We start from the raw sequence: 17,073 nt of genomic DNA, 5'->3' as shown, positions 1-17,073 counted from the left end.
TGTGTAGACGATATGGCCGTAGTATGTACGTATAGTAAGAGCAGGTAGGTGGGTTACGGTATAGTAGATCTCTTGCCAATTCAATCCCGGACAGTACATGGGGAAACGGCCTTCTCGCTGTAGGATACAGAAGATACTGCCCATACGTGTATTTAACCTCACTTTGCAGAAAGCTTTCGAAATGTAGTGCTACAGAAGAATGCTGAAGATTAGATGGGTAGATCACATAAGTAATGAGGAGGTATTGAATAGAATTGGAGAGAAGAGAAATTTGTGGCACAACTTGACTAGAAAAAGGGTTCGGTTGGTAGGACATGTTCTGAGGCATCAAGAGATCACCATTTTAGTATTGGGGGGCAGCGTGGAGACCAAGACATGAATACACTAAGCAGATTCAGAAGGATGTAGGTTGCAGTAGGTACTGGGAGATGAAGAAGCTTGCACAGGATAGAGTAGCATGGAAAGCTGCATCAAACCATTCTATGGACTGAAGACAACAACAACTTGTTCATATAACTGATTAGCCTAGACGGGCTACGAAACCACCACCTTCAGTGCAAATGCACAATCAACGTTTGACCTCTTCTCAAAATCTCACAGTAGCGAGTGAGATGGACATGGAAGGGGACTGCAGATAGATGGCGCTGGGTGGGAATGTGGGTCAGCTGTGGAGCGTACCGAGACAGTCCGCGCAATTGCGGTAAACATTGTGTTCGGGTGGCACAGTGGTTTACACGAATGTCTAGTAAGCAGGAGATCACGGGTTCGGATCCTAGACCGGCACACATTTACACTCGCTGCCGCTGGCTTCGCATAAAGTCTCGGTGCAGCTGGCATCATGAATTCCTTTCCGTTCCTTTCGTTTCTCCACCCTCTCCACCTTCGCTTTGCAAAAATTACACGACTGGCATGGCCGCAGGAATGCAGTTATTGGACGCTTGAAACCTGGCATTTGGTCGTCTGCACTGACGAATCACGGTAGAGGTGTCTTGATGTCGAAGATAGTTACACGGACCACTGACGCTTCTAACATCGCCACATACAGAAGGGCGATACTGGAGCCTACTGTCCGATCAAAGTGCATCCGTTTGTTTGCCTACAGCTGTACGTTGTACATCTATCAGCATATTTCAGCAAGAGAACGCACGACCTCATCCGTCACGAATTGTGTGAGAATACACAGAGGATCACTCCACGGACATCATACACTACTGGCCATTAAAACTGGTACACCACGAAGATGACGTGATACAGACCCGAAATTTAACCGACAGGAAGAAGATGCTGTGATATGCAAATGATTAGCTTTTCAGAGCATTCACACAAGGTTGGCGTCGGTGGCGACACCTACAACGTGCTGACATGAGGAAAGTTTCCAACCGATTTGTCATACACAAATAGCAGTTGACCGGCGTTGCCTGCTGAAACGTTGTTGTTATGCCTCATGTAAGGAGGAGAAATGCGTACCATCACGTTTCCGACTTTGACAAAGGTCGGATTGTAACCTATCGCGATTGCGGTTTATCGTATCGCGACATTGCTGCTCGCTTTGGTCGATTCAATGAGTGTTAACAGAATATGGAATCGGTGGGTTCAGGAGGGTGATACAGAACGCCGTGCTTGATTCCAACGGCCTCGTATCACTAGCAGTCGAGATGACAGGCATCTTATCCGCATGGCTGTAACGGATCGTGCAGCCACGTCTCGATCCCTGAATCAACAGATGGGGACGTTTGCAAGACAACAACCATCTGCACGAACAGTTCGACGACGTTTGCAGCAGCATGGACTATCAGCTCGGAGACCATGGCTGCCGTTACACTTGACGCTGCATCAGACAGGAGCGCCTGCGGTGATGTACTCAACGACGAACCTGGGTGCACGAATGGCAAAACGTCATTTTTTCGGATGAATCCAGGTTCTGTTTACAGCGTCATGGTGGTCGCATTCGTGTTTGGCGACATAGCGGTGAACGCAGATTGGAAGCGTGTATTCATCGCCATACTGGCGTATCACCCGGCATGATAGTATGGGGTGCCATTGGCTGGAAGTCTCAGTCACCTCTTGTTCGGATTGACGGCACTTTGAACAGTGGACGTTACGATTCAGATGTGTTACGACTCGTGGCTCTACTCTTCATTCGATCCCTGCGAAACCCTACATTTCAGCAGGATAATGCACGACCGTATGCTGCAGGTCCTGTACGGGCCTTTCTAGATACAGAAAATGTTCCACTGCTGCCGTGGCCAGCACGTTCTCGAGATCTCTCACCAACTGAAAACGTCTGGTCAATGGTGGCCGAGCAACTGCCTCGTCACAATACGCCAATCACTACTCTTGATGGACTGTGGTATCGTGTTGAAGTTGCATGGGCAGCTGTACCTGTACATGCCATCCAAGCTCTGTTTGACTCAATGCCCAGGCGTATCAAGGCCGTTATTACGGCCAGAGGTGGTTGTTCTCGGTACTGATTTCTCAGGATCTATGCACCCAAATTGCGTGAAAATGTAATCACATGTCAATTCTAGTATAATATATTTGTCCAATGAATACCCGTTTATCATCTGTATTTCTTATTGATGTAGCAATTTTAATGGCCAGTAGTGTAGTACTTCCGTGGCTGGGTAGATTACATGGTGTCAAATCGACTGAGCATTTAAGAGATGCGAGTCAGATGTGTGCGCTTTGGACCCTGCGGCCAATAACCGTCAGATGTGGACGTCGATTGAGCAGTTGTGGATCAGTACATCCATCCGACAGTTTCGGTGCCTTGTGGAGTCGATGACCAAGTCATGCCGCCGCAAGTGGATGTAAGTGTCTCTAAGAGTCAGTTGCCCACTGGCCTATAGACACGATTTGCGAAGACAGCTCTAGAGGCGAGTGTCTGTGTGCTGCGCAGGCGGCTGCAGAATGGGCAGAGGTTCGCGAATCGCAGGCGCCGCGCACGGCCGCGGTGATTCAGCAGGGAACTGCGCGCAGCCGGCGGCCCGGCCGCTCAGAGCGCGTCGCGACGGCGGCCCGGACGCACCGCACCTCCGCACTCCACTCCGCGCCGACAGCGCCTGCTCTCCGAGCTTCAGGTAGGTCGGCGGCCGTAGCGGCTCTCCTGCGCCCAGCACTTGTGTTCGCGACTTCAGATATCTGACTCTGACTCTCTAGAACGGGCCACTGCTGTTCATGTCGAGCAGAGCTGGTCATTAATAAATAAACGTCAGTGGTCGTCACACTGCGGCCACACACGAGGCCCGAATCAAGTGTTCGTGCGTAATAATATGCTATTGCAACTAATAGCAGAATCTAAAAACGTCAACTAACATTGAAAGCTTCGTAAGAGTGTATTTTTCTTAGCTAGTAGCAAACAAAAATACTTACAGAGACAGTCATATTTTAGGATGTGATGGTTTAAATTGACGTTGGTGTATTCGGCCTTGAGTAAAGTTCGCCGCTTACGTCAGCAACAGAGTGGCGTGTACCGCGGCCACTGCGGGTTAAACGGAAGCGAGAGGGAGAATATCTTCTTGATTGTTTTCCAATGTTGACAACTCACGAGCGTGCGCAACTAGCATCGATTACCAGCTACGGTAAAATATCAGACGGGAGTAACATGGATTCGTGATTGCGTATTATAGAGACGGTCATTTTCTAATGTGGTGCATGTCTGTAGCAACTAATATGAAATCAAACTATGGCTGTCGTAGAAGAAGAAGGAAGTAAGATTTGGATCGTGCCCTGAGAAAGGCCGTTGCAATTCGGCCGAAACGTCGGTTTTAATTTATTATTGTTGTTAGTTTATAGCAATGACGCGGCATAATACCCAGAAGAATTTTAATCATTATGACCCCGGCCGCGGAAGCCTACGTTCTTATATAAGTATTTATTTTGGTTTAACGTCCTGTTGACATCGAAGTCATTAAAGTCGGAGCTCAAGCTCGGATTGTGGCATGGATGGCAAAGGCAATCGGCAGTGCCCTTTCGAAGGAATTATCCCGGCCTTTGCCTCGAGCGATTTAGGGAAATCACAGAAAACCTAAATCTGGATGCCGTACGCGGATTTGAAGCGACGTCCTCCCGAATGCGAGTTCAGGTCACAGTAAACCCTTGTCTACATGTCGGTGCTTGTATACCAGCATCGAAGTCCCGCTGGGAGCGTATACGCTGCAGCAATGCCCTCAAAAGGAAACTTTTTTGTCGCCCCTCAGAAGACAATGCAATGAGTAAAAGAAAAATGGCATTCAAAACAATCAGTACAAATTTGTGATCGTGTCTCGTATTGCAGTTACCGCTATTAATTTATATAAGATACTAATTCATGCAGGTTACCAGTTGACAGTGAGATCGGCACGGGAAGGTGTGGTAAAGTGGCCAGAACGGGGGAAGTGGTCATTCCATATTTTTTGACCCGAAGAGCGTCGAGAAACTGTCAGACTAGTTCTAACATTGTTTTCAGTGATATTGACAGAAGAGGGTTGCTCTGTTATTTTCGGGTAAAATCGTTTTTGTTTATTAAGGTGGTTGATTTAACATAAGTCATTTATATTATTCTTGTTACCTCATCGGAATGGGGAAAAATAATTTACTACAGCACCAGTGGTTAAACAAAATCTTTTGGCCTACACCCCAAGAAACAAACCATTTAATATCATCCGCCATTCTCTCCATTTATGACAGTCCTGAATTAATACGTGTATATTATTTTAAACCGTCTCCGTTCTGATGTACTTGGTCCAAGTCCAATTGAAAACGGTCTGGTGCAGCCAGTTGGTATTATTTCACATACTGGGGCGTGATGATGCCTAGAAATTTGCGCAGAAATAAGAAAAACAAACATGTTGCGATGTCACCGGCCACAGTACCCAGCTAGGTACGAAAAACTGATCACTATGTAAGCATTCAGAAAAATTTATGTAGTCCATATATATTATTTTCTTTTTCACTTTAAAATAGTTAGTGTGATTCCTTGTAATATGTAGATTGAAAATGAGGAAGTGGTAAGCTTCCATCAATAGCCATGTTTTGTGAAAATTTAGTTTCTAATTTATTTATCGTATGGTTTTTCAAGCATAGTATCAAATGTAACACAAACAGAAACACATGCAATTTACAGACAGACATTATGGTTTTTCAAGCGTAGTATCAAATGTAACACAAACAGTAACACATGCAATTTACAGACAGACATTTAAATCTATACTACTATGTCAAGGCATGTCGTTGTTTAACGTTGTTACCAAAAATGTCCAAAAGTAGTTGACTAATTTACTTCAGATTTTTACCCGATACTCTAATAAACGTATACTATATATAACATATAAATGTATATGTAATATACACAGGGAAACATTGTTACCAAAAATCTCGAAAAGTTCTTGACCTATTTACTTCAAATTTTTACACGATACACTGTTATTCATTCAGATGGACATAGGCTACATATTTTTTCAAATGCTGATGTACGAGTTTTCTGTTGAAACTGGTTGTGAGAAAACAAATGCCGTGGTCTGCTGCGAGAATGTGCGGATTACTTTTCTTTCTTTCAGTCAGTTTCAACTGCACTCCTGGAAATGGAAAAAAGAACGCATTGACACCGGTGTGTCAGACCCACCATACTTGCTCCGGACACTGCGAGAGGGCTGTACAAGCAATGATCACACGCACGGCACAGCGGACACACCAGGAACCGCGGTGTTGGCCGTCGAATGGCGCTAGCTGCGCAGCATTTGTGCACCGCCGCCGTCAGTGTCAGCCAGTTTGCCGTGGCATACGGAGCTCCATCGCAGTCTTTAACACTGGTAGCATGCCGCGACAGCGTGGACGTGAACCGTATGTGCAGTTGACGGACTTTGAGCGAGGGCGTATAGTGGGCATGCGGGAGGCCGGGTGGACGTACCGCCGAATTGCTCAACACGTGGGGCGTGAGGTCTCCACAGTACATCGATGTTGTCGCCAGTGGTCGGCGGAAGGTGCACGTGCCCGTCGACCTGGGACCGGACCGCAGCGACGCACGGATGCACGCCAAGACCGTAGGATCCTACGCAGTGCCGTAGGGGACCGCACCGCCACTTCCCAGCAAATTAGGGACACTGTTGCTCCTGGGGTATCGGCGAGGACCATTCGCAACCATCTCCATGAAGCTGGGCTACGGTCCCGCACACCGTTAGGCCGTCTTCCGCTCACGCCCCAACATCGTGCAGCCCGCCTCCAGTGGTGTCGCGACAGGCGTGAATGGAGGGACGAATGGAGACGTGTCGTCTTCAGCGATGAGAGTCGCTTCTGCCTTGGTGCCAATGATGGTCGTATGCGTGTTTGGCGCCGTGCAGGTGAGCGCCACAATCAGGACTGCATACGACCGAGGCACACAGGGCCAACACCCGGCATCATGGTGTGGGGAGCGATCTCCTACACTGGCCGTACACCACTGGTGATCGTCGAGGGGACACTGAATAGTGCACGGTACATCCAAACCGTCATCGAACCCATCGTTCTACCATTCCTAGACCGGCAAGGGAACTTGCTGTTCCAACAGGACAATGCACGTCCGCATGTATCCCGTGCCACCCAACGTGCTCTAGAAGGTGTAAGTCAACTACCCTGGCCAGCGAGATCTCCGGCTCTGTCCCCCATTGAGCATGTTTGGGACTGGATGAAGCGTCGTCTCACGCGGTCTGCACGTCCAGCACGAACGCTGGTCCAACTGAGGCGCCAGGTGGAAATGGCATGGCAAGCCGTTCCACAGGACTACATCCAGCATCTCTACGATCGTCTCCATGGGAGAATAGCAGCCTGCATTGCTGCGGAAGGTGGATATACACTGTACTAGTGGCGACATTGTGCATGCTCTGTTGCCTGTGTCTATGTGCCTGTGGTTCTGTCAGTGTGATCATGTGATGTATCTGACCCCAGGAATGTGTCAATGAAGTTTCCCCTTCCTGGGACAATGAATTCACGGTATTCTTATTTCAATTTCCAGGAGTGTACGATGGGTAGGCACTTAAACCATTAAAGAAATTACTTCTCACATGTATATTCCTTCTACTCACATACAGTTTCAAACAAAAATTGTATACACAATAATGTTGTTTTGTTTTCATCCCTGCTGTTGGTATTACAGAACAGAGTACATGTGTATTTATGGCTTATCGGCTCATGGTTATAATACTCGTACTACGTCGCAATCTGATCGTTCGAAGCTCTGTTACCCTACCGATTCACAGATTGAAACTACGTGAAACACTGTCATTGAAGCTACTATCCTCACAGATCCAGCAGTTGAAGGTATGCCTTGCACCCCATACCAATGACCCCAGTCGATTTTCCCATTCATTTTTAGTGCCTTCCATTTCCAATCGAGGTTATGTTCACAATAACGGTAAACAAGGTTCAAGATCGGAGAGGGGAGAGGAGGTGATTGACAGAGCAGGGGAGAGAGGATGGACGTGGAAGGGGGAAGGAGGAGGGTATGTACAAAGAAAGGGAGGGGGGTTGAAGAGATGGACAGAGAGCGGGGTGAGGCGTCGATGCACAGAGAGTGGAAGGGGAAGGAAGACATGTACAGAGAGAGGGAGGGGGGGAGGAGGAGAGGAACTAAGAGAGGGAGATGGACGAGCTGAGCAGAGAGCGGGGAGAAGGAGTTTAGAATGTATATCCAATTCCCACACAAATTTAGCAACTCCAAAGCATTGCCGGGTTTGCTAGTTTTCAATATAATCAATTGCGTCGTTCGTTGTCATCAGGAAACAGTCGAAAGTTTCACGATATGCCCTGTTGGGACATCCTGTAACAATGCGACAAACGGTTTGCCTGGCTGCTCCACAATCGCCTTTTCGAGATGTAGCCTTACCTCATCTATGAAGAGAGCCGATGCTTCTGCCGTTATTGGTGCGTATTCTGTTGATACTTGCCAACTTTTTGCGCGTTGAACGAAGGTAGAGGTTTTTTTTCGGATGTAGGGCAAGTTCTGACGATGTGAAGTGCAAGCCTCTCATAGTTCTCTTGATCGAAGCCGGTTTATTTTTGGATTACCGCGACTTGATGTATATGGAGTTGCGGGTTGCCTTGTATGCGTTTAAACTCACGCAGAAGAGATGCTTTCGTCGAAGTCCTGGGAGCGCAGTGTGGCCCAGTATGGACAGCCATTCGTTGGGGTTTGATCTTAGTGTACAACTGATAATTCTCGTTGTGCTGTTCAGGTGAACGTCAGCGTTTGTGCCCGTGCACTACGAAGCTATACATTAGCACCAGATTCTGCATTAGTAGACTACACCAAGTGCTGAAGTGCGCAGAGCTTTTCAGATAATTTTTGGGGGACAGTGCCCCGTCTATGTAATCCCTAGACATTTTGGGTCTGATTCTGGTGAAGTAGTCTGTCAGCAAAATATTCCTAAAGCTGCGTATTTGCCGCTCTTTTGCACAAATGAAAGCAAGCCGTCTCTGTCTTGTTGCGGTTTGGTTTCAGTTTCCATCTCTAGAGGTATGTTCCCATTTTCTTCAGATCAGATGTTAAGATACCTTCTGTTTCTACAAAATTCCGATGTCCCACTCCCATCACCCAGCCATCGGTTCATCCAAACCTACGAGACCTAGTTTCAGGTATATTGGAGACTAAACAGTAGTGGAGCGAGGATAGATCCCTGAGGTAGTTCATCATTTAGTGTAGTCGAAAAGCTTACTCCGTTGCTCAGTATGACCAGGAATGACCTGCCAGCAAGAATTCTATTAATAAGTTGGACTGTTTTTCTGCATGGTATTATTTGAACGTCTTTGTATCATAATATGCTGAAATATATACAAATGCAGTTGATGTTTCAAAATTATTTTGAAAGGCTGCTCCTATGTAGGTCGTCAGTGACATTATCTGGTCTGTAAAGCTTCTTTCTGCGCGGAAACCAGCTTATTCTAAGGGTAATGGACTTGATACAACGTCGCGATGTGAAATACGGCAAACAGTATCGCAGTAGATATCACAGTTGACTGATAAAAAAAAATAGCAAGCAAGTAGGCGTTTGCTAGTTAAGTTGCCACACTAAACGATTTTACGTTGTTCATACGTTAAACAAGGACCGATACTGACTGCTTCGTTTAAAACTTTGCACGAGTAGAACTCTGACTAGAAATTTTAGTAATTAGCATGGAAGAAAAACTAACATATGTCGCATTGATAGTACCTACTGATCCCTACTGTTTTCGCGAGATTAGTATGATCAGTCCAATTACAAATATGACGAAATTAGTTTCTCAGAAATTATTAGAGAGTAGAGGCAGAAAATATCGTACGTGTCTTCCTATAGTACATACAGGGAGTGGACAAAAGTCGAAATACCACAAACACAACCCATTAACAGTATAAAACGATGTTGGAAAACCGTTGGCATTCAAAACAGGTTTCTGTTATAAATGAATGAAAATGGGTCCTGTATGGTTTTCAAACGGAATTTATAGCGTTCTTCCTGCTCATTAGTGACAAGTTCAGATAACAATGATGGAGGTGGACGGCGACCACTCACCTTTCTCTCCAAAGTAGACCAGAAATGTTAATTATATATTGAGATCTGGTGACTGTGATGATCAGGCGAGATGCGACAGTTCCTCGTGCTCACAAAACCAATCTTAGGCTATGCGAGCTGTGTCCACAGGGGCCCCGTCCTCTGGGAACACAGTATCACCATCGGGGAGTAAACATTTTACCATGAGATGGACCTGATCAGTGAAAGTGGTCACATAATCCTTGGCAGAAATGTGGCCTTGCAGGGTAACCGTGGGGGCTATGGAACAGAACGATACGGCTGCCCCAAATCATCACCCAACCTTCGTCATATTTAGCTCTTGGGACGTAGACTCGGCTGGAAGTTGGAAACACTGTGAAACAATACTCATCCGACCAAATTACTCCCTTCCATTGTTGCACAGTCCATGTTTTATGGCTTCGGTACCGCGTTTTCCTGTTATGGACATTTCCATCAGTGACGGGTGGTTCTTAAATTCCAGCTCGTCCTGCAGTATCCTGCTCCTGGAGCACTCTTCGTGTTCTTCCGGTGCTGATAGGGTTCGCGAGTGCGACATTCAGTTCTGCAGTGACTTTTGCACTAGTCGTCCTCTTATTGTTCGTCACAATGCTCTTCAATGACCGACAGTGACGATCACTCAACACACACTTTCGGCCGCTTTAATGACTTAGCCGACGATTCTTTTCCACTTTCCCATGTAAATCTTCGACGCGGTGCCTCTCTACACAGCAACGTAAGCATCCACCATACGAGCACCAACGATTTGCCCACGTCGGAAGTCACTGAGCTCCGACATACTGTACTCCCAGAACACTGTTCTGAACACGACTCACTCTCGCAACATATTGATGACATTGCACAGGTTCCGTTCGTGGTCACGGACAACAACACAACCTATACGTTTAGCTAGCATCTGCAATTATATCCAAGCATCCATTTCTTGCGATGTTCCCATATTTTTGTACAACACCTGTATTTTGTAATGAAGTGGACCTAGAAATAGAATTGATGTAGGAATTCTAACGTCGGTTTTTCCAGTGTTAAAGAAAACTGAGATCCAAGTATAGATTTGGCCATTATTCTAAGTAACAGACTCAAAAAAACAAAATGGTACATGCGCGTTTTTTTAAGAAGTTGTTATTAAGCGTACAATCGCACTAAATCCAAATTATAAAAAAATTGTTTTTGTACCTTAGACCGAGATTCTAACGCTAAGTTAACATATTTCTGTCCATCTATATACTTTTTCTACATATAGGCTGATTTAAATTGTTTGGCATCCGACGTTTAAGGTCTAAATTTGCCACTTTTTTCACGAGAAGTTCTATTCTGCAGGCAACCGTCACAGCGCTTCGTTCTCCGCGGCGATAAAAATTCGCTTTAAAGTCTCTATCTCTTAAAAAATGACGGAAAAGTTAGAAACTTCACTTATCGTACATTAACTAAGTCAAAAATTTTTTTCTTAATTTTCATTTGGGTCGGAGTTACATATTTTCTAGATATAGCGGAAACTGCTGCGTCCGAAAAACTTTCCTACCTGAGAGCTAGCAGGCACGATGTTCTGCACAGCAGAAGCGACAACATTGTGGGAGGCGACTATGTGAGGCTCCCAGTAAGAGAGCTCATACACGAGAACAACGAGGGACGTCCCCCCATCCCCCTCCCCTCCCACCCCCCGCTATCTCTTTGGAAAAGGTAAAAATATATTACATATCTATGCAGACTGAAGCGATGAATGAAAATTTGTACTACGGGTCGGGACTGGCCAGACTGGCACAATGGTTTTCACAACCGCACGGACTATCATTGCAGGCTCCCAGACGAAATTCCTATTCATGTCTCATCCCGTTGGTATTCCCCCTAAATTCGAAGATCATTGCAGAGGCTCTCCAACTGTTTTGGAATAGCACCTCAGAATCAAACGAAACGATGAGTTTCGCCTGAAACCAAGGTACAGATGCTTTAATCAAACGAAACTATATGGCTGTAGCGATTAAAGGTCTCTGTTACCAGGTAGTTTTATTGGCAAAAAAATGTAGTTTAGTTGTGTTTTTCTTTCAAGAAAATGATTTAAAAGTCGGTATTATGCAGGTTTTTAACGGGGCCGTAACTGGAACTTTTTTGTGGCTACTTACAAGTCGCCATTTTTCTTCCAGAGTATTAAAAATACTCCCCCAGGTCTTGCCTCGCCGCCCCTCCCCCACAAACTATCGTATAGCCAGCCACCTTGGCTCCCCGCCATTGGTGTACTACTGACGAGAGCATTCCAGGTCGCTAGCGGCCAAATGCCGACTACTTTAAATCGGACTATAAGCTCAGATTTTGACTGTCTATAATCTTTACAAGGCAGGCATAAACTTCCAGTTCTTAAAAAGTATGGAGTTGGCCATACTTGTAACTAGATTACTCATACAGTGATGAGCCGAAACATAATGACGACCTGCTGAATGTGTTGGTCCGTCTTTGGAACTCGAAACAACAGCAATTCTACGTCGCATGTTATCGACATGTCCTCGCTACGTTTCCTGAGTTATGCGGCCCCTGTCACGCAATTCTCCTTAATTACGGACCCGTTGTTTGTGGCCTTGGAGTAGCAGTGTGTGAACGTTGTTGTGTCACAAATCGCAATGAAGCGACATCTCTAAAACAAGTTTTCGATACCTTCTACAGAATGCTTCGAAGAAGAGAAAAGTGTGTACAAAGTTTGTACCGCATATCTCGACTCCCGAACGAAAACAACAAACAACGCGAGGATACCTGTCGCTACTTAACTGAAATGTAAAACGTGAACAGTTTTTTTTTTTTTTTGGAAATAATCATAACGGATGACTGCAGAAATTCACATAATGGGTAAACGCTTAGACGACGCAACCAACATTCAACGAATGTGACGCGCAAGATGAACAACATTACAAACAGGGACATTCCTGACAGTTTCGCATGGTTATGAACGTTGTACTCAAGTGGGGGGTAGCTATGTAGAACACCTGGTGCACTGAAACCAACATCTTACCTTCTCTCTCTTTTTTCGCAAAGTTTTAAACATGGCTCCTTGGTTCAATGGCCGTTTCTAAATTAAAATTGAAACGAATGAACCTTCGGTCACAAAATTTTTTAGTCTTATTGACCAGGTTTCAACACTTGGAAGAGTGCCTTCGTCAGAATTAATATAATTAACATGGCCTATAACATAGTTACAGATCATTTTTTCTCTTTTTTTTGTTAATACAGTCTCAAAACGTTGTTGGACTGACGGGATACTTTCCTTAGCGGATCAGTAGCCCACAACGCAATCAGGCTGCGTTCAAGTTCGTGGTGGGCAGAGGCTATCATATCTTGGTCAGTCTGTGTGCGTTAGCCGGAAAGTAGATGAGTGGTCGCCTATGAGACAGGCAATCACACACTGAGGTGACAAAAGTCGTGGGATAGCGATGTGCACATTACAGATGGTGTTGGTATAGCGTACACAAGGTATAAAATGGCAGTGCATTGATAGAGCTGTCATTTGTACTCTGCTCATTCGTGAGAAAAGGTTTCTGATGTGATTGTGAGCGCACGACGAGAATCGGCATACTTTGAAGGCGGAATGGTAGTTGGGGTTAGACGCATGGGGGCACTTAATTTCCGAAATCGTTAGGGAATTCAATATTGCGAGATCCACAGTGTCAAAAGTGGGCCGAGAATACCAGTGTGGGACGTACGACGACCTTATCCGTTAGAACCATGCGGCGAAATTTGGCTTGAATGGGCTACGGCAGCACGCAACCGACACGAGTGGCTTTGGTAACAGCACGACATCGCATGCACCGCCTCTCCTGGGCTTGTTGCCATATCGGTTGGACCCTAGACGACTGGAAAACCGTGGCCTGATCAGTTGAGTCCCGAATGCAGTTGGTCAGAGCTGATGGTAAGGTTCGAATGTGGCGCAGACCCCTCGAAGCCATAAACCCAAGGTCTGAACAATGCACTGTGTAAGCTGGTCATGGCTCCGTAATGGTGTGGTCCGTGTTTACGCGGAATGAACTAGGTCCTTCGATCCAATTGAACCGAACATTGGATGGAAATGTTATGTTATATTAGATTACTTGGAGACAATTTGCAGCCTCTCATGGACTTCTTTTTCTCAAACAACGATGCAATTTTTATGGAAGATAATGCGCCATGTTACCGGATAACAGTTGTTCGCGATCGCTTTGAAGAACATTCTGCACAAGCCGAGCGTATGATTTGGCCACCCAGATCGCCCGACATGACGATCACCAAACATCGTGGTCAGTTCAGCAAAAAATCCTGGTCCGGCAACACTTCCGCAATCACGGACGGCTATAGAGACAGCATGACTCAATTTTTTGTTTTTTTGTTTTTTTTTATGGTTCAAATGGCTCTAAGCACTATGGAACTTAACATCTGAGGTCATCAGTCCCAGAGACTTAGAACTATTTAAACCTAACTAACCTAAGGACATCACACACATCCATGCCCGAGACAGGATTCAAAGCTGCGACCGTAGCAGCCGCGCGGTTCCGGACTGAAGCGCCTAGAACCGCTCAGCCACTGCGGCCGGCTCAGTGTTTCTGCAGGGGACTTCCAACGAGCTACCCAAGCACGAATCACGCCCCGTTCTCACAGCTTTACTTCAGCCAGTACATTGTCTCCTACCTTCCACGCCGAGTTGCTGCACTACGCCGAGCAAGAGGAGGTCCGATGCGATAGTAGGAGGTAACCCATGACCTTTGCCACTTCAGTGAACTGGTCTCTATGGTTCGAGACATGGCAACTAACAACCTCGTTCATGTCCTTGTCTTAGTTTGTCTTAATGGAGCGACCCCTCTCCCTCCCCCAAGTAAACGGCACTGTTTCCGGGCGTGCAAAAAAAAAAAAAAAAAAAAATTCGCCGGTCTAATATCAGAGCTGTGTTTGGTAACCAAAGATCTGACGTCTTTACAGCGTACTCTGACTGTGTGTGCCATCCAGACAAGTTCAAGATTGTTTCCCACCATCAGAAAGCATTTACAGCAACTCGTTTGTCTTAAGTATTCTCCTTACACCGACTCAGATCAACCCCTAATTCTGTGTTTCGGGAAGAAAGGCAAAATGCCCCGCCAGGTGCGTACAATTTCAAGGTAAAATATTCACATATATGTGTTTCCTGTTTTCGGTTGGTGCGGTGTTGCTGCTCTTTTAATGTTCTGTGTAAATGTCACAAATAGTTTATTAGAGCTATCTATTCTTGCCGGATAATTTATAACAATGCATTTTTCATAAACCCAACCACCGGCTCTCTAGACATTTTGCAGAAAAGTTATTGATACGGGTGCTGCGCCGCTCATGAAGTTTTGGGTTTAAATGATGTGTTACAGGCCGGAAGTGTAGGGACTGTGTCAAACCGAAAGCAAAAATGTCCAAACCTGTAGTCAAATTCTGCTCTTCCAGAGCAGTGGCAAGTCATTTCGCTTGAAGTCTCCACACGTTAGTGCTATAAGATAGCAAACTAGTTAACCGATAACAACACACTACTACACGTTTAGAGAGAAACGATGATGCAGCGTATCTCCATAATTGCACGCATATCTCTTCACCGATATGCGCCGCCAGTGAAAGTAGCTTTATCTGTGAACAATATGCGTGAAATTAGTCTGTGATTGGCCATTACCCACAGATAAAATTGCAAATGTTGAGCTTCGTCTCCTGAGTGAAAGTGTTGCACCCACTGACAACAAAAAGTCTACAAGCCACGTCGACGTAATTTTTGCCATATTTCTATACGTTCTACACCCATACGTACTGAAATATGTCAGACGAACTCGCTTTATCGACTTCTGCTTCATCGAAGTTTTGCTCAGTTGCGCGTTTAGCCTTAGTGTGCCTTAGTGACCAGCCAAAAGAATTTGACATTGTACACCGGAATGAAATGAATTTCGGAAACGAAACCTGTAATCAAATGTCACGGTAGCATCTGTAAAAAATTACTGTATTGTTTTAGGAACTTGCAGTGTCCAAGCTAAATATCAAAAACTGCTGTCTCGCTAGCTGATAACATCAGAGTCAAAGTTTGCGCTTTGATTTCCGCGGTAACGTCGGTACTCGCAGAATTTCATCGCGGGTTATTAGCAAAGGATGTAACAGTAAGTGGCTGTTATAATGTAAAGTTATCGGTGAGTTCGCTAATTTCATTAAAGTTGGGCTGATCAAGACAGGGCAAAAATTTTATACTCTTGCACCACGGAATTAATCCTTTAAATATCGGTCGTTGACGAGCTTAGCTTAAAAGTAGTCGGACATGTAATCGTAAGCATTAAGCGAGTAAATCGCCATACTGCTAAAATGCGGGCTGGGGTCTGGATTACTTTTGTAAATGGAATTAGTTCATGATGCTGTTTCCTGAGAAACTTACCGCCTTTCCTGAAACGACGTATATTATTTATTTGGCGAATAAATTTGGCTGGAGCCTCGCTTTAAATAATCATGTGTGTATATGTGAGGCAATCATACTAAAAACTGTAATGAAGTCGCGTCAGATTACTGGCAATCAGTGAGGTGGTAAACTTGGCAACTAGCTCTTAATGTAAAAATATGCTGAGTTGTGTTTTTTCCACGGTCATGATCTCGGCGCTTGGTCGATTGCACAAGAGCTCGTGTACGTGCGTAAGCTGTGACGGGTAATCTGACTGAAGGCGTTGCTGCAGTGTATATGCAACCCATCGCGACTCTGAGGCGGGTATATAAGTACCAACATGCAGGTTCAGATGGTTCAAATGGCTCTGAGTTCTATGGGACTTAACATCTGAGGTCATCAGTACCCCAGACTTAGAACTATTTAAACCTAACTAACCAAAGGACATCACACACATCCATGCCCGAGCCAGGATTCGAACCTGCGACCCTAGCAGCAGCGCGGTTCCGGATTGAAGCGCCTAGAACCGCTCGGCCACAACGGCGGCCCCACCATAGCCAACATGTAGACAAGGGGTTAGTGCGGCCTTCGAACGGAAACTTTTTAATCGCCTCATATATTTACATCTCAGTTCGAGCGCCATCTGCCTTGTATCCAATAGGAATCACATTTCACATTTTTTAAGATTACATGTTTCCTAATAAGAGGATGATGGTCAATAGTTAAACAGCCGTAAATAATATGAAGAATCATAGCTCCCCGTGAATGACGTCTCTCTCTGGCACAAAAAGATAGAATGATTCATTTAGTGATTTCCGGAAAGAACACATATCCAAGCACATACTACTTGATTTGCGTGGTGTTTGTGTGTGATACCCAAACGTTGAAAATATGTTTTACTACGAAGAAGGATCACCGTAAGGTGGAGCTGAGTGTTTTAGGCGATCTATTTGACTGCTGTAAATTGTTAAACAATTAATTTGAAAGGGTAGTGCAAATGGCTTATTTCACTCTATTTTTGCCATTGAAATTGTATCAGCTCTCCCTTTATCCTCCCTTTATCTCCAGTGCTAGCCAATAGGAATACTGTATTCTGAAGTGAGATGCAAACCTTCGTCTGCATGTTTCGGGACGTTGGTTCACACAGACAACCAGGGAGTGGTCTCTTGAGAAAGGCAG

The 17,073-nt window shown here is 45.3% G+C and overlaps 1 protein-coding gene across 1 annotated transcript in view; it reads left to right on the top strand.

Annotated features, from left to right (window-relative positions):
• Window positions 1-2,947: 2,947 nt before the first annotated feature.
• The window catches only part of LOC126190385 (cytochrome P450 6k1-like), a 173,869-nt gene continuing 159,743 nt past the window's right edge, over window positions 2,948-17,073 (top strand). The window contains exon 1 of the mRNA XM_049931018.1: window positions 2,948-3,080. The gene's annotated coding sequence lies outside the window, so the exon portion shown is untranslated. The remainder of the gene's footprint in view (window positions 3,081-17,073) is intronic.

The sequence above is a fragment of the Schistocerca cancellata genome, chromosome 1 (genome assembly GCF_023864275.1).
Source record: "Schistocerca cancellata isolate TAMUIC-IGC-003103 chromosome 1, iqSchCanc2.1, whole genome shotgun sequence".
NCBI classification, from domain to species: domain Eukaryota; kingdom Metazoa; phylum Arthropoda; class Insecta; order Orthoptera; family Acrididae; genus Schistocerca; species Schistocerca cancellata.
The sequence above is the reverse complement of the archived record's forward strand: the minus strand, read 5'-3'. Positions and strand labels throughout refer to the sequence as shown.